This window comes from Pinus tabuliformis, chromosome X (assembly GCF_031772625.1).
Source record: "Pinus tabuliformis cultivar Carrire ecotype Pingquan chromosome X, CPIR1, whole genome shotgun sequence".
Lineage (NCBI taxonomy): Eukaryota > Viridiplantae > Streptophyta > Pinopsida > Pinales > Pinaceae > Pinus > Pinus tabuliformis.
Genome location: NC_142308.1, coordinates 72,171,443 through 72,186,557, shown reverse-complemented (window position 1 = coordinate 72,186,557; position 15,115 = coordinate 72,171,443).

Genomic DNA, 15,115 nt, shown 5'->3' with positions numbered 1-15,115 from the left:
AGCAACATGGAATGAAAAATGGAAGTGCTAAAAATAGAATTGCTATTTTTAGTAGTTCAAGATGGATTCCTATTTTATTCAGTCCCTGGACTAAAAATAGGAAGTAAAATTCGAATTTGATATTAACAGTAGTTTGGAAATTAATTAATTAATTCATCTTGAGTTAATTAGTTAAGGAAAATCAAACTTGAAGTCTATGTGCGGACATGCAACAATTTCTCTATTAATTGAGGAATTTATCCATCAGTTAAAGAGATAAGGATGAGTTCTAATTTGAGTAGTAATTAGTTGGCTCAGTTAACAGAGTCAAGTCCAGTTATATTGATTTAAACAGTTTGTTTAAATTAATGTGAGTTCAATTAGTTAATGCATGCTTGCATATAACTGCTGCACTTCAAATAATTGAAGATTCTCTCATGAATAACTCATGCATGTCAGTTCAGACAGAGACCCAATTGAGATCAAAGAAGGGAAAGTGTAATATCAGTTGGATGAAAATTTTCCTATAAATGAAGCTCATCCATGGATGAGGATTTATCTCCTTCAGGACTGCGTAGTTGGATTAGAGGTTGGTGAGGGTGAAGAGGCCAATTCACACAAGTGGTTGCACTGGACCCCAATCAAAATTGCGCAAAGAAATATGAGTTTTGGAGGGCAGAACATATGTTAGATAGAGGCCTTTAACTATATATGAGCAGCAGAGGTATTGCAGAGAGAGCAGGATAGCTTTTGAGCTGATTCTATTTGTAATACTGGCTATATTTCCACTTGTATGATAATACAGGGTTGAGGTTTTAGGCTGAGGCTTTCCCCAAGTAAATTATTATGTGTTATGTGTGATTGATTTCTCCATATCAGTCATATGTGTTCTTATTGATGTTGCTTAATTCAATTAAGCTTCCGCATAATTGTTTGTAGAAGTGGATCAAGTATTTTGCTTTAGTATATTGCATTATCAGGTGATCTATAGGTGGGAATTTCTACATGGTATCAGAGGTAGTTGATTTGTAGAAAAATTCTACAAGGAATAAAATCAAAAACCTGAGGAATATCACTCAGTGGTACTAAACCTCCTCGACTCTCAACTTCAATGGTGATGGCAATGAGGGCCTTAGGGTCCGAGGAAGATGGGAGTTGCATTGAGATCAGGCGTCAATGTTAAACAATTGATGGATAAAGGGAGAGTAATGAATCAAAACACTAGAAATGACAGAGGATTTCCAAATGTTGAAAGGAAAGGTACCGAGGAAGGGGAAAACATACCTCCACTATCCTGAGGAAAATACAAGTTAAATCTGAATCAGAGGGACAAACGACTATGGGGGAGAGACAGTTATGAGAAGTCTAGGTGTCAGGAGAAAGAAGAGAGAAAGAGTACTATGTGATTACACTTAGGAAAGCGCCCCATGGAGATACAATTTGTGGCAACCGGGGAATTCAAAATATACCTACCAAGCCCAAATACCACCAATCTTCTATAAACCGCCAATCTTGAATAGACTAATTGAAATGAATTGCCAATTCCAAGAAAACTTCCCCAATGTCAGTAAACTGCCAATATAGTAAACCACCAGTCACTAGTCCTCTAATGATCCATCTTAGAGAGTGTATAATCTTGCAAGAAACTTTTGGGAGATATATAGAATATTCTAAAGCCTAATAAGGTACCTGCTAAAACAAAGTCTCTGTAATTCTATCTTGTTAATATGTATTAGTCCTATTTGCCCACTCCATATTTGGCAATAGAAATGTGACTTCCTCACATTCCTTAGTTAATAGTGAGTAAAACAAGTACCACCGAAACCAAAAGATTCATAGCACTCCATAAGCTATTTGAATGCCTCTCCCGTGTACTGAGAACTGCATCAACAAAAATTATTGTGGAGTGATATAGTATTGTGATTCAACCAACAACCTGCACCCAATAGAGTTAATATGTGGCCCTAATAACCTTATTTTAGTCCTTTTGTCCACTGGAAGTTTTCATTCATCTATGCATGTGGCTAAGACAAACTACACCTCCCTCAGATTTCTTGCGCAACTTGTCTACGACCATCAATCCTATTGTACCTGCACATTAATGTAACGAAGACATTTTGAGGCTCTGAGAGCCTGAATATCAAACTTGTCCCTCGGCTATGCTACCTCATCACTCCATTTTCGGAAGAAATCCCAATCGCTTCAGTGGATAGTTGCTAGAGGTGTCACCGAATTTTCTGTCCTACTTATAATCCAAAAGTGCACTCAATGCTAATTCAAGCTGACAACCCTGAAATGTTTCATTCAAGATGACATTGGGTCAAGCTCCTACTTCTACATCTATCCCTGAAATTTATTCTAATACCTATGCATGCACACTTCAAGTCCAACATAATGATCAAGATATTTACTTGACTAGTTGAATCGAGAAGATTCATATTAATTCCTAAATCTTTCAAATTAATGAAACTTAACATTATTGGACTTGCAGAAGGATTAACATGTCGTCTTTACACTTAAACGTCTTCACATTCCATTTCGATATAACAACATGTTCATGCAAACCTAAATCTACCATGTAGTTTCTTTTGATGTTTTTCCATTGTTGTTGAATGAAAACCCAAGCAACAGACAATTTGTATTTTGAATTTCTTTCCATGGAAATTTCAATCTATTATGTAAAACAAATCATATTAATTACGATTTACAGTTTGATTCCTCATTATCTAGCTCAAAACATAACTTAGAAATGTTATTTCGGTTCCCTACAAGGTTGCTATTAACTACCATCCCTTAGAAAAGTGTCACTAAACCATGTTTATTTAATTAGATGAAAGTATTACACATATGTTTGATAGGCTCTTTCATAGTACTATTAAGTTCATGTTGGATAGGCTCTTTCTTAGTACTATTAAGTTGATCTGAATTTAAACATGAACACAAAAAATTACAGATATAAACATAAATATAGAGATGCAACAGAAATAACACTTCATTTCATTAATATCAGATACTGAAATATGCTTACAAACATAATGGAAATAAGACTAGCTTGGGTGATGGTAGCATATTTTTGAGAAGAGATGTGGTAGCTACATGCCTCTAAACTGTGTTACAATGAGGCTTGAGGGCCTATTTATTATTTAGAAACAATGGAAAACCCTAAACATCCAAAAACCTAACCCTAGCAAGTTAAACGCCAAACTATGGGCCCCGTTGGGGTAAATTGGTACATCTACTTCCCGGGGTCATAACTTTGGCATATGATCTTTGTTTGATGCACATGATACCTCATTAGAAAGTTCTATTTGAGGAATGCAACTACTAACATTGAATACAAGGTTAAATACTCATATTTTCCACCTATGATATCCCAAAAATACATCGTTTAGGGCCTCAAAACGGCTCTGGAAGTTCAGGACCTGAAAAATTGCCAAAAATAGTAAACTGTGCTACAATTAAGAAAACTGAAAAACTGAAAGAAAAAATGGTGGGGATCAAAATGGAATAAGCAGGTGACCACCAATATCCTCCTGGATCATTCCTCCCCCCTTAGGAAGCAATGATCCCCATTGCATTGAGTTCCTTCATGAGATGAGGAAACTTGTCCCGAGCTTGGTCGTTGGTGAGCCACCTGCCCTCCTGAAGGAGTTGGCCTACTTTGACAAATCGATATAGTTGGATCCTTTGCTATCAGGCATTTTTGATTTTTGTGTCCATGATCTGATTAGTTGTGGCTTGTTCCATGTAGTCTATATTTAACTCTGTAGGTTTGATTTGTTCTGCAATGTCTCATGTGTCCAGCAATGGTAGGAGTATGGTCGAAAGCGGTCCACATTGAACACTAGGTGTAGGCCAAGGAATAGGGGAATTATGAGCTAAAATGACTTATCTCCCATAGCATTGGTAATGGTGTAAGGACCATATCGTAGTGGTCTAAGTTTTCGATATGCTCCAGTAAGGCATTCCTTCTGCAAATGAAACCAGACTTTGTCGCCCACCTAAAACTTGTGTGGCACATGATGTTGATCATGTTGTTGCTTGTACTTAGCGTTTGATTTCTCTAGAATGTCATGAACCTGGTCATGGATATGTTGGATGTGTTCAATAAATATGGTCACTTTATCAACCTTAGGTAGTATGTGTGTGGATTCGGTTTGCGTAGTCGCATGAGGCATATCAACATCAATCTGACACAATGCTTGAAATATGAGACCCACTTGAAAGGGACTGCGACCAATTGAGCTATGGAGGGATCTATTATAACTATGTTGCACATTTGTAAGACTCTCATCCCAGGTTTGAGGACGCTTGGAGTTGTAAATGTAGAGTATGTGCACTATCATCCTATTGACGACCTCCGTTTGGCCATCAGTCTGAGCATGAAAGGTGGTCGATTTTGTGAGCTTGGTGACCAATCATGTCCAGAGGATTGACCAGAATTTGCTCAAGAACCTACTATCCCGATCATATATAATGGTCTGCAGGATCCCAAAATGTACCCATACTCGTTCAAAGAAGAGTTTGGCAGTGTCCTCTATTGTGATACACTTCTTGCAGGCTGCCAATATAGTCATCTTAGAGAATCTATCCATGACCACAAATACACAATCGTTACCATGCTTGGTAGAAGAGAGGCCCAACATATAGTCCATGGAGATGGATTCCCATGGTTGGCTGGGAGTAGGCAGAGGAGTGTACAAGCCTTTCTTCTTGATGGTTGGCTTGGCAATGGCACAAGCAGTGTAGGATCTGATATATTTCCCAACATCCAGTCAAATTTTGGGCCAATACATGTACTTTTGTAATACAACCACAGTTTTCTCCACACCAAAGTGTCTTGCTACCCGACTATAGTGTGTCTCCCAAATTAGCTTGCGATGCTCACTTGAAGGAACACAAATGTGGCCCAGGTAGCATAATAATGTGTCCTTGAGGTGAAAATCAGGAACTCGATTTCCATCTACTAGAATCTGGTATGTGGAGGTGAAATATGGATCATTTTTGTATAGTTCCGGTCATCTAGAGGTCTCGTGACCACAAGAGTTGAGAACAGTGGCAAATGCTACAACTAGGGGTTAGTTGAGGCAATCTACAACTTGATTAGTGCTGCCCTTTTTGTATTTAATGTTCAAGTGTAATTTTTGCAGATATGTAGACTATCTTTTATCGTAATTGTTCTACAACTTCCCCTATGTCTGTATAAGTTGAAGAGGTCAATGATTGGTGTGGATAACCGTCTCCTTCCCCATAATGTAGTGCTTCCACTATCGGCAAGCCTGCATGATGTAATACATTTCTTTATCATATGTGGGGTACTTCTTAATTGTATAGGAAAGTGTCTCACTATGATAGGCCACTATATGGTCATGTTGGGTGAGGATTGCACCAGTAACATAGTCTGAGGCCTCTGTCTCGATTTTGAATGGATGTTGCAAGTCTGGGAGTGTGATTACTGGTGTAGAGTAGAGGTGGTCCATCAACTCAACGAACGCTTTTTGTTGGGACTCGAACCAAGAGAACTTTAATTTCACCCTTCCCTTAGTAATCCGACTCAAAGACTAAGTGATATGGGAGAATCCGAACACGAACCTCCGATAAAAATTTGCAAGGCCCAAAAAGCTGCGAAGCTCGGTTAGAGTGGTCGAGGCTGGCCAACACCAAATGACTTGGATCTTGGTCGGGCCCACATGCATGCCATGCTCATCTATGATGTAACCTAAGTATTGGAATTGGCTCATGCAAAAGGTGCATTTCTCCAAGTTGGCACACAGTTTGTGTTGCAGAAGGGTTTGAAGGGCATGTCGAATGTGTTGCAAGTGTTCTTCCCAACTCTTGATGAATATGAGGATGTCATCCAAATAAACCACCATGAATGAGTTGGTGAAGGGCCACAAGATGTCATCCATTAGCCTCATAAAAGTGGCAAGGGTTTTTGTCAAACCGAAGGGCATAACCAACCATTCAAAAAGGCCTTCCTCAGTTTTAAAGGCACTCTTCCATACATCCATGGGCTCGATTGGAACTTGGTGATAACGAGACTTTAGATTGATCTTGCTGAAATACTTGGCCCCCTTGAGTTGGTCCAACAGGTCATCAATCTATGGGATTGGATACCTATTCCTGACAATGATTTTTGTTTAGTGCCTGATAATCGATGCAAAGACTCCAAGTCCCATCCTTCTTTTGTACAAGTACAATTGGGCTCCCACAAGGTGAGGACTTAGTCAGATGTGCCATTTTTGCAGCAACTCCTAGATTTTCTGCTTGATCTCTTTGTTTTCTAGAATGGATCAATGATATATAGGCCCATTAGGTAACCGTGCTCTAGGAGTCAGATTGATTAGATGCTTGACCTTACAATGTAAGGGTACCACTATGGGTGAGGAGAAGATGTCCCTGTATTCTTCCATGACTGCATCCACATACTTCTGGTGCTTGGAGGAGCTGGTACTGGGGGCCATGGATGTGGCTATGACATTCCCTTACTTTGAGAGAAAATCAGAAAGAGAACAAATTTTCGAGTCTGGGATATGACCTTATTGCATTGCTTAACAGAGATCAACGAGATGGCGGTAGGTGGGGCTACCTCCAGTATCCTATATAACTTAGTACCCAAAGAAATAATAATAGAGCGGGGTCTAGACTCATATACATCATGCTTCTTCCATAATTATGGTTGACCTAATAATACATCACACACTTCAAGAGTAGCAACATCACATAGTGCCTCATCCGTGAAGGGATTGATGTTGTAGGGAAGGCGACACTACTGGATGACATGATGGTGAAGCCACTTGATGGTGTATGACTGTGGATGTGTTGTAGTCAGTAGGCTCAACCACTTCACGACCTCTGCTGAAATGAGGATCTTTTGGCTCTCGTTGTCAACAATGAACTGTAGTGGAGAACCCTTCACCCACATCTATGGGTGGAATAGGCATTCCCCTCTTCTGGATCTTCAGGCTCAATCTTATGGATCTTGGTGGTTGCCACAGTGGCGTTGGGCTCCACATCAATGATCTGCTTCCCTTTGTCATTCCCCTTGTCGGGTTCTAACTCAAATTTGAAACATGCGTCAAACTAAAAATCCTTCAACTCGACCACCAATGACTGCTTGGCCAAAAACTCACTTGTGTTGTGAGTGGAGCTCTTATGAAACTCATACCACTTTCCCATGTCATTCTTTGTCTTCATGATGTTGTTATTTGCTTGTGGCTTTGGTGGATTATCCTGGGTCAGCCCGCCTTGGCTGTTCCTTTTTCTCTGTGGTTTTGGGGTGCCTTTCCCTTGCTACAAATTCGTAGATCCAAAGTCTCGCTTTGTCTGTTTAAATTTCTGCTCGATCTTGAGAGCGTATCGGTACATAGTGCCGAGCAATGAGATGTTCAGGAACTCCATATCATCCCGGATGTACTTGTGTAGGCAGCCACACTACTTGAGTACCAAACGTTTCTCAGAATCTCTGATACCCAACTTCATGCGAAGGGTATGAAAAACATTTATGAACTTCAGCACATCTTGGTCCTTTCCCTGTCGTAGCATGGTCCACTGTATGTATTTATCCTCATATCTCATGATAGGGTAGTACTGCTCCTTGATGGTGCCCCAGAATGAATCCCAAGTGGGTGCAGCAAAAAACAGTGAGTGCATACTTGGATCCTTTTTCTCATAGTAGGTTTCCCACCAATCCTTGACGTGGGGGGCAACTTTGAGCAGACAAAAAGTAATCTTTTCCCAACTGGAAAAATCGTGAACAAAAAAATATCTGTCTAGCAGATTTAACCATTTATCTATAGCATCCACATCTATATGACCCTCAAATATGGGAATGTCAAAGTTAACTTGTACCTTAAAGGGTGTGGCGCTTCCAGAGTAGCCATTGGAAGTAGATGTGTCGCCCTTGGGTAGTTGCTGAAGGATCTAGGTGAAGTTGTCCATCATCACGTTCCTTTGTCGCTTGAGGGATTCTTCTAGCAAGATTTTTAAAGGATCTCCCACCCCCTCATCTTTATTTTCTTTCGCCATGGGAGGTTGTCAGGATTTGTGAGGTTGGTCTTGAAAAGGTTCGACCAGTTCAAGCCCTAACTACTTAAATCCCGACCTTGTTGGGGACATGCAAAGAAAAACATAGAAAGAGCAGACTGCTCTGATACCACTGATCTGAATTTTTAAACAAGAATGCAACAAATTACAGAGATAACCATAAATATAAAGATGTAGTAGAAATAACACTTCATTTCATTAATATCAGATACTGAAATATGCTTACAAACAGAATGGAAATAAGACTAGCTCTGGCAATGGTAGCTTATCTCTGACAAGAGATGTGGTGGCTACATGCCTCTGAACTGTGTTACAATGAGGCTTGAGGGCCTATTTACTATTTAGAAACAATGAAAAAACATAAAAATAAAAAAACCTAACCCTAGGAGATGAAACACCAAACTATGGACCTCGTTGGGGTAAATTGCTACATCAACTTTCCGGGGTCGTAACTTTGGCATACGATCTTCATTTGACACACATGATACCTCGTTAGAAATATCTATTTTAGGAATACAACTATTGCCAATAAATACCATGTCAAAAACTTATGCCGATCACTTTCCAAAAAAATATCGTTTAGGGCCTCAAAACGGCTCCAGAAGTTCATGACCCGAAAATTGCCAAAAATAGTAAATTGTGCTACAATTAAGGAAATTGAAAATCTAAAAGAAGCAATGGTAGGGGTCCAAGTGGAATAGGCGGGTGGCCACCAATATCCACATGGATCATAAGTTCATATTGGAGAATACTAGCATAGATCCATCTTAGATCTAATATAAGTTTAAAGGAATCAAATCTTTTAATGTATAAATTTTTTAGAGTGTAAAATACAATATATTATTTTTCATTGTTTAAATTGTATTTTTGAATGCTATATAATGTTGTGTATAAACTTTTTAGAGTGTAAAATACAATATATTATTTTCATTGTTTAAATTGTATTTTTGAATGCTATATAAAGTTGTGTATAAACTTTTTAGAGTGTAAAATACAATATATTAATTTTCATTGTTTAAATTGTATTTCTGAAAGCTATATAAAGTATACATAGGACCAACATTTTATCCATAAACACTTAATTTTTTAATAAAATATTAAAATATTTATTTGTATTAAAATATATTTTTGTTAACCCACATTGAATTTTTTTTTTTATATAAAACATTAAAATATTTTATTAACAATATCTTTTTTCTATATATACATATATGAAGTTGATATTGACATAGCATATATATATATATATATATATATTATATATATATATATATATATATATATATATATATATATATATATATATATATATATATATATATATATATATATATATATATATATATATATATATATATACATAATTTTTCCATTTAGATCATAATTTTTATTTTTATTTCAAAGGGGCACGTGTCAACTCAACAAACAGAGAATGTACAAACAAACTTATACATCCCCCTCAAATTGGGTTCTAGAATGAGTCTCTCGGCTCAATAACTCTTACCCGTATGATGTGTATGACCATATTTTATTGATGTGATTATTGGTTATTATTGATTGGAATTCTAGTCTCTTCAAGGAGTTTGTTCCCATTGGTTAGAATGTTGTTGAGGCCTAGTTGGTTTGAGATATTCTCTTCAAGTTGTTGGCTTCCTATATTTGTGTGAGGTTGACATATTCCCTCAACCAATATATTGAGTGTCAAAGATAGTTTTTCTAGTTTTAAATATTTATATGTCTTATTACAATTGATACATTTTTTGTGTGCAATAATCTCTACTCTCCTATATTAACATGGTATGAGAAGAATTTTGAGCTTAAATTCCTCACAAAAGAGCCACGAACATGAAGAGAGTAGAGTAAGTGTGCTATTAGGTAGTGCCATTGGTTTTTCCATCTTTTGATGTAATTACTGTGTGGAAATAGAAATAAACAAATAGAGACAACAAAAGAACTCTCTTATTAAATTAGTTAGTGCCATTGGTTTGTCCATATTTTGATTTGAATACTACATGGAAATACAAGTAAACAAATAAAGACAACAAAAAAATAGCAAAACCCTCTTATTAAATCATACTCACACCCTCACACACATCCCACAAATACATTATAGAGTCCAATTATATAGCAATGAGATTGATAGAATGGATAAGCACAATAACTTGAATGATAAAGGATCCTACTCAACTACAACACACTTATATTGGAAAACAATAATTTCTAGAACATGGCCTCAGAGCTCTAAGAATCTAGAACCTTCATTTTCTATTAGCTCTAAATAATAGTTGTTGTTTTAATGGATTTGAGTAAGATCTGTTTGTGGATGTGGACATTGTCTATGGAAATGTTTAAGTAATATGAACATTGCATATTGTTGTGTAAAAGAGGGAGATGATAGAGGCTGTCATACAGTGAAAAAGAAGCTAGCAACTGGCAGGAAGCATGTCCTATTTGACAGCCAAGATCTCAAATTCTTTGGCTAATAATGTGTATCCTATAAAGTAATATGATCTACTCTCCAACTTAAATGAGATGGATAAAGTTTTTAGAAGAGTGTTACTCTATGAAGAGGTAGTAACCCATAACTGTGTCTTGTTTCTTATCAGATTGGACAGGTGTTGAAGATTACTTTGAGGGAAAAATTGTTGGGCGTCTTATTAGAGAAGAAGAATTCATGGTGCAACTTGGTTGACTCAAAAGGTAGCTGGTCAAGGAAAAAGGCAATTGAGTCAAGTTAGTGTAGCCATTGATCTTAATGATGAAGAATGTGAAATGATCGAAAGGGAATATAGAGAATAATTTAAAATATTTATGGATAACATCGATTAAAACATGACCAAAACATTTATTTTGTTGAAGTAGGTGAGTGTGAAATTGTAGTTGAACTTGCACATGTTAGATTTAGCTAGAAAACAATGAACAAAACTTATAAGGAAAGAAGAAAGAAAATCGATAGATAAATTGAATTAATGAATTCTATTCATGCAAAAAAAAAAAGAATACATTTTAATGCAATATATTCTACATGGTTGAGCTAATATAGTAGTGAATCTAGATAGGTGAACATGCACTGAATAAAATTGATACCTAGTCCTAGTTAATTGTCCATGAAATCGTCAGTTAATTATCTCATGTGTGTGGAGACCGGTAAAACTCACACATGTACTTGTGGAGTTCCCTCTTGATCCAAATAATGAGGTGTCCATGCATCACTCCACTCACCAGTCTAATTAAAGTAGAATTAAGTATATGTTATCTCCAATACCCCACTGAAGAACTACTAGAGAGAGCGAAATCTATGGGTTCTGGAAAGAAACAATGTAGGGTACCCATTTTGTAATGAATTTAAGTAACATAGAATGACTATAAGGAGAGGAAAGAGGGAAAACCACATGGAAAAAGACCCACTCCCAAAATACAATACTAAAAAAGAAATATAACTGCTAGGGAATTATGCCCTTCACCCCAAGGTGGTTTCACAAAAAATGAAACTTCTTCTCAGTGCAAATCTTCACGAAGATGTTGGGTTGTGTTATATTCTTTCCACAACTAGCTACCCTAGTTAATTGGGGGGTTAGAGGGGGGGCACAGCCCCCCCTTCGTTGCGCTGTTTACGCAACGGGGGGGTCATGGCGGGGGGGGTTTGAGGGGGGCAGTTAGCCCCCCTTTATGAGGTCTGGGGCAATGCACCAGGGAAATTTTTTTGGACCCTATATTAGGTGGGCAAACCTACCTATGGTTTTGTGCATGGTTTTCACACATGGTTTTGGGTGCAATAGTTTTCAGTCCATGGTATTGGATGCTTCAGAATGCATATATATGTATTGTAACATTGATAGGAACATAATGAAAAATCAATCTGGTAGTCCTGATTTTGGGATCTAGGGGAAAATCTCTATATATTTGTTTTATGAGTTATGCTCTCGCATTGTTTATTTTCTGTGTTTTAGAATTCGTACGCAAGTAATTTATGTATGGGGTTAAAACCTACATTTGGTATCTGAGGTGTTTTGGCTTCAAGGGGACACCTTTGTTGCTGAGGGGTTTCGCTCGGGCTTGTGGTAGACCCTGTTCAACGGGAGATCTGTAGGATCGATTCTGGTGGTGAAAGAAGATGGCGAGCATTGGAAAGACAGAGATCGAGAAATTTAATGGTGAGAGTTTTGTTAAGGGATAAATTCCCCTAGGGTCTTGGGTTGATACCCTAGCAGATCAGAGGTTATTTACAAAGAGAAACGCACATTCCATATAGCCATGATGCTAATATAAACAAACTATATGAAAAAGGGGTGCACCTGAGGGTCCTTCGTTTGAGAAGATCCAGTTAGGGTCCAAACCCTCTTTGAGTTCCTTTTAGTCCTTCAACCTGCAAAACAAACAATTCCAGAAAGTACAACAGTATATTGACCAAGCATCATAAAGAAATCATCTTCATAACATAAGGAAAGGTAGTTAGTTATACAATTAAAAACAACCATTCACATATGAATTATAACATTGACATCATGAACATGAAGAAGATTTATATTAGGAACAAGACAAGTGTTTCTTTTATTATAAATAACTAAAGTATAGAAAGGAATGATTTCACCTGATTCATCCTTTCATAGGCTCCAAGCAAAACCGTCCTCCGGATTCGTCTAGTCTCAAGCCTTCAAAAAAATCCTTCCATGACTTACTCCATGATCTCTCAAGTAGAAAGACATCATCACACAAGGAAACAAGGGTTTCTTGTAAATGGGGGAAGCGCTGGAAGCACAAGGATCTTTAGACCTGGTCAAGGAAAATCTCAGCAGAGTGATATTTCTCTCTATTCTCTCCTCCCTTAGGCCTTCCCAATGAATCCTTTTTATACTTCTCCCAAAGTAGTTTTTTAGTTGGGAATTCGTTGGGAACAGTTGGGCCACGAGCACTAATAGGTAATCAGCAGGTAAAACCTGCGATCTTCGCCAGAAATTAAGGAGTTTTAATTTTTTAAAGCGTTTAAAGACATATATGTGGGTTGGGTATACACAGACCCGCGTACACACACATTTAGCTCAGGGAAATGTCGTGTATAGGGAGTAAAACACTATTTTTTGAATATTTGGACCAGGTCTGGAAGGAGGGGTTGCCCTAGGCCATGAGTGCAGCATCACAAACATCAAGAATGAGGTTTGGAGCTATAACAAGTTTTGAGCTATGGAAACTGAAGATGGAGGCTCTATTGGTGGATAAAGATCAGAGGATTGCGGTAGATCCATGTACTAAACCAACAAGAGTGTCCGATGAAGAATGGAAGAAGTTGGATCAAAAGGCAAAGAGCACAATATGATTGTGTGTCTCAGATTCAATATTGTTGAAGGTATCAGGGGAAGCTACGACTAAGGCTTTGTGGGACAAGTTAGGGACTTTGTACCAATCTAAGTCTCTAGTGAATAAACTGTTCCTATGGAAAAAGCTGTATAGATGGAGACTCAGTGACAGAGCATCTGAACACATTTAATATTGTGGTAAGTCAGTTATTATCTGTTGATATTAAAATTTCAGATGCAGATAAGTGCATCAGTTTGTTGTGTTCTCTACCAGATTCGTGGGATAGTCTAGTTATTGCAATAGGTAGCAATGCAACTTCCTCGCAGTTTGATGAGATAGTCTCATCCTTGCTAATGGAGGAGATGAGACAGAAAAATATGGAGAGCCAGAATGGTGATGCCTTATCTGTACGAGGAAGGTCCCAGAACAGAAACAAAAATAAGTCATCGAGTTGGAGATCTAAATCTAGAAGGAGATCTAAATCTCCAGGAAAACTTGTAAAGGTGTGCTGGAAATGCAGAAAGGATGGGAACTACAAAAGGGACTGTAAATCTAAAGCTCTTGAAAAAGGAAATGGATTTGATGATGCTCCTTCTGCAGAGGCAAAAACCACCTCAGATGAAGGTGGGGATGTGTACTTGGCTTATTCAAGTACACATGTAGATCATGAGGTATGGTTGATTTACTCAATTGCATCCTTTCACTTCACTCCCCATAGAGAGTAGTTTTAAAAGTATGATAAATATGATGGTGGTGATGCCTTCTTGGGGGGATGACAGGAAGGCTAGAATCGTTGGTCGTTGAAAAGTAAAATTGAAGTTGCAAGGTGGAAGGATTAGAACACTTCCGGTTGTTCTGCATATTCCTTCATTGGCCAAAAATCTGATTTCTGTAAGCAAGCTGGATGATGCAGATGTAAAAACAGTGTTCGAGAAGGATACCTGCAAGATGGTTCAGGGAGCACTGGTATTGATGTGAGGAGTTCGCATTGGAAATCTGTACAAGCTGCAAGGTAGCACTGTTGTTGATGGGTGCAAGAAATTTGTGGTTCTTGAAAGTGGAGAAAAAAATCTAGTGATCTCTGGAGAAAATACCATGCTATGGCATCAAAGGCTTGGACATATTGGAGAGAAGGGCCTTATAATACTTCATTGTAAAGGTATGGTGGAAGGTATGACTAATATCTCTCTAGATTTTGATTTCTGTGAAAATTGTGTATATGGGAAGCAAAATCGGGTGAGTTTCCCCTCTGGTGGTAAGAGGGTGAAAAAAATATTAGAGCTTGTGTGCAGTGATGTGTTTGGAACTGTGAAAGTTCCATCACTGGGTAAGTCTGTGTACTATATATCATTTATAGATGAATTCTCAAGGCTTGGAAATATTGGAGAGAAGGGCCTTAGAATACTTCATGGTAAAGGTATGGTAGAAGGTATGACTAATAGCTCTCTGGATTTTGATTTCTATGAAAATTGTGTATATGGGAAGAAGAATCGGGTGAGTTTCTCCTCTGGTGGTAAGAGGGCAAAACAAATATTAGAGCTTGTGCGTAGTGATGTGTTTGGACCTGTGAAAGTTCCATCACTGGGTAAGTTTTTGTACTATGTAACATTTATAGATCAATTCTCAAGGAATACATGAATGTATTTCCTCAAGAAGAAATATGAAGTCTTTGACAGGTTTAAAGAATTTAAGGCTCTGGTGGAAAGCCAGATAGAGAAGAAGATAAAGGTGCTGAGGACAGATAATGGTGGAGAGTTTTGCAAGAAGGAATTTGAAGAATTCTGTAAGAATTGTG